The sequence below is a fragment of the Rattus rattus genome, chromosome 1 (assembly GCF_011064425.1).
Source record: "Rattus rattus isolate New Zealand chromosome 1, Rrattus_CSIRO_v1, whole genome shotgun sequence".
NCBI classification, from domain to species: domain Eukaryota; kingdom Metazoa; phylum Chordata; class Mammalia; order Rodentia; family Muridae; genus Rattus; species Rattus rattus.
Window position 1 is genome coordinate 31,274,731 of NC_046154.1, and position 4,121 is coordinate 31,278,851.

Consider the following 4,121-nt stretch of genomic DNA (forward strand, 5'->3'; position numbering starts at 1 on the left):
TCCATGGATATATATGAATGACTGCATGTATAAATGGGTATCATGTATGTTCCTGGTACCGGGGGAGGTCAGAGGAGGTCTTGGGATCTTCTAGAACTGAAGTGGTAGATAGTTGTGAGTCACAATCTACCCAGTTCTCTGCAAATGCTGCCGCTGCCCTCACCTAATGAGGCATCTCTAGTTGCAAGGCATCTGAGTGGAATCATGCTTCATAATCTCATGTGTGAAAATATTGGAAACCTACAGCTTTACAGGTGAGAAAGGGGAAGGTCAAATGCAAGGTCGTACGTGTTCTCACCTTAAGCATGCTTCATTCCTGTTTTACCTTTTTCCCCTTTATCTTGGGGCTGGAGAGATGGCTCAGAGGTCAAGAGCAATGACTGCTCTTCCAGAGGTCCTGAGTTTAAATCCCAGCAACCACATGGTGGCTCACAACTATCTGTAATGGGATCTGATGCACTCTTCTGGTGTGCTGAAGACAAGTATAGTATACTCATATACATAAATAAATAATTTTTTAAAAATAAGAGTTTGCATTTATTTTAATTTTATTACTCTTTTTAATGAATATTGAGTGATTTGCCTTCATATATGTATGGGTACCTCATGTGTACCTGGTGCCCACAGAGGCCAGAAGAAGTCATCAGGTACCTGCAACTGAAATTATAGACAGTTGATAAGAACCCAGTCCAGCTTCTCTGCAAGAGCAACAAGCACTCAACTGATGAGCTAACTCTCTTTTATTCTTTTAAGATTTATTTTTTTATATATAATAAATACACTATAGATATCTTCAGAAACACTAAAAGAGGGCATTAGATCCCATTACAGATGGTTGTGAGCCACCATGTGGTTGCTGGGAATTGAACTCAGGACCTCTGGAAGAGCAGTCAGTGCTCTTAACTGCTGAGCCATCTCTCTAGCCCTTCAGACATGTTTTTGTTTGTTTTGTTTTGTTTTAGTTCCCCTCATAGCAGCTCCTTCTTTCTTTTTTTAAAATTTACTTATTTACTATATATGAGTACACTGTAGCTGTCTTCAGCCACACCAGAAGAAGGCATCCGATCCCATTACAGATGGTTCTGAGCCACCATGTGGTTGCTGGGATTTGAACTCAGGACCTCTAGAAGAGCAGTCAGTGTTCTTAACCTCTGAGCCATCTCTCCAGTCTGATGAGCTATGTCTTTAGTCCCTTATTTTAACATTCTGTTTTAAAGCCCAGGCGTGGTGGTGAAAGATCCCCGAAGGGAGACCCTTACTCAAGTCTTGGGAAGTCGCAGACCCCAGACACACAAGAGACCATCTTGATGTAATACGCAGAGGCGAGATTTATTACGGAGCTCCCGGTCGACACGTATCCCATGAAGGAGATAGAGGGGTCGACCCCGAGTGGCTGGGAGAAGGGCTTTTTAAAGGAAGAAGTCACAGGTCCCAGGAGATGAGGGGATGTCAAAAGGAAATACCAAAAATGACACAAGGGGAATCTCTCAAAGTCACAGGATTGTTCTTAAGACTCTAGGGTTTAAATGAGGGGAACGGTCAAGCCCTCATTCTTCTGAGAACAGATCCTGGTTGTCCTTTAGGGTAAATGTTTGTCAGAGTTGACGAGGCATCTGCATCTGAAACACATCTGGTTAGGCTTCGCAGTTTTCCTAGAATACTATCTGCAGGACACAATGGCTGGAACATTATCTGTAGGGCACAATGGGGGCTTGAACAAACATCACAGGGGCAGAACAGAACCCGTTACTTATTTACCCACGTCTGGTGATGTCCGGAGGGTCAGTGAGTCTGTACCAGTCCTCCTGCATTTTTAACCATCTATCTTCCTGAGTCAGATCCTGTTGCTGAGTTTTGAGCTAGTTTAAAACTCTGTCTCTCAGTGGCACATGCCTACAATCCCAGCACTCAGGAGGCAGAAGCAAATGCAGGAAGATATCTGTGAATTAGAAGTCAGTCTGGTCTGCATAGTGAGCTCCCTGACAGCCAGGGCTATGTAGAGAGATGCGGTCTACAGAAATAATTACTAGGGTTGGGGATTTAGCTCAGTGGTAGAGCACTTGCCTAGCAAGAACAAGGCCCTGGGTTCGGTCCCCAGCTCCGAAAAAAAAAAAGAAAAAAAAAAAAAAAAAAAAGAAATAATTACTTTACATATTATAGTGTTTTGACTGCATTCAGGGCTATGCGCCACATGCATGCTGGTGTCCACAAGGTCAAAGGCAAGCACTGAATTGATTACCTGGAACTGGAGTTAGAGGGTTGTGAGCCACCATGTGGGTACTGAGAATTGAACCTGGGTCCTCTGGAAGAGTGGCAATACTCTGAATTACTGAGCCATCTCTCTAGCTACTCTTCTTTGTCTTTTTATCTTACTTTACTTGAGGTAAAATTAGCTAGATTCAGTCCCATTTGTAGTAATTCTCAAGTGGCAGTCTGTAGTCAGAATAGCTAAGAACCTTAAACAACATGTGACCTCCATGTTGCTGGAGATGCTGCTCGGGGCAGAGATGCTCTACCTCCTCATGACAGAGCTCTAGATTTTATTCCAGCTCCCGGAAAATTAAAATTGTAAGTGTGGGCACCTGTATTTCTTTGCAGAACATCGAATTTAACTTCTGAGTGCACAGCCCCTGAATCTCCATTTTAAATATAACTACAAGAATGTTAAGTAGGCAACTTGCTGGTTTAGTGAATTACAGCAATGAAGAGTGGTCATCCTCTCCCACAAAAACATATATTATATATCACACATCATATGTCATATATCATGTCATATAGTATACATTATACATTATATATTATATAGTACATAGTATAAAAATATGTTTTTGAGTAATTTTTAGTTTGTTAGCACTTTTGTCAGAGGCTGGGAACCAGAGTGGCTCGAATTCATTCTTCTAAGTTATTAACTTAACAATTATTTATTTCATGCTGTTAGATTTCCTAGGCATGGAAAAGCAGACACATTATTTTTGAAATGTACCGCAAGGAAGAGCAAAAGTCTGTTGGGAGGGGGGTTTGAAGGCAGTAGTCACTCTCTCCTCCAGCTGAGCAAGATGCCCCAAAGGAAAGAAGGCCAAGGGGAAGAAGGTGACTCTGCCCCCCACTGTCGTCAAGAAACAGGAGGCCAAAAAGGTGGTCAATCCTTTGTTTGAGAAAAGGCCCAAGAACTTCGGCACTGGGCAGACATCCAGCCCAAAAGAGACCTAACAAACTTCGTCAAATGGTCGCGCTAATCAGGCTGCATCGGCAAAGAGCCATCCTCTATAAGCGGCTCAAAGTACCTCCTGCCATCAACCAGTTCCCCAGGCCCTGGACAGGCAAACAGTGACTCAGCTGCTTAAGCTCGCTCACAAGTACAGGCCAGAGACAAAGCAGGAGAAGAAGCAAAGGCTGCTGGCCCATGCTGAGAAGAAAGCTGCTGGCAAAGGGGACGTCCCAACTGAGAGACCACCTGTCCTCCGAGCAGGGGTCAACACAGTCACCACCTTGGTGGAGAACAAGAAGGCTCAGCTGCTGGTGACTGCCCATGCTGTAGACCCCATTGAGCTGGTGGTTTTCCTGCCTGCCCTTTGTCGAAAGATGGGGGTGCCCTACTGCATCATCAAGGGAAAGGCCAGGCTGGGGCACCTGGTCCACAGGAAGACGTGCACCACTGTTGCCTTCACACAGGCTAACTCGGAAGACAGGGGTGCTCTGGCTAAGCTGGTGGAAGCTATTAGGACCAATGATAATGACAGATACGACGAGATCCGCAGCCACTGGGGAGGTAACGTCCTGGGTCCTAAGTCTGTGGCTCGCATTGCCAAACTGGAAAAGGCAAAGGCTAAAGAACTCGCCACTAAACTGGGTTAAATGGACACCAAGTTTTCTGTACATAAATATAATTACAAATTTTTTTAAAAAAGGCAGTGGTCAAGGTCATAAAGAAATTAGCTTTGGGTTAGGGATACAGATCAGTTGGTAAAGTGATTCCCTAACATGAATGGAGCCTTGAGTTCAATCCCCAGAACCTCCTAAGCCAGTCTGGTGGCACAGGTCTGTCATCCCAGCCCTTTGGAGGAAGAGGTAGGAGAATTGGTGGTTCAGGTTTATTCTTGGCTAACATTGAATTTGAGCAT

General features: G+C 44.3%; 1 pseudogene; it reads left to right on the forward strand.

Moving 5' to 3' along the window:
• Nucleotides 1-204: 204 nt before the first annotated feature.
• LOC116900775 lies at nucleotides 205-3,897 on the forward strand (annotated as a pseudogene).
• The last annotated feature ends 224 nt before the right edge of the window (nucleotides 3,898-4,121 follow it).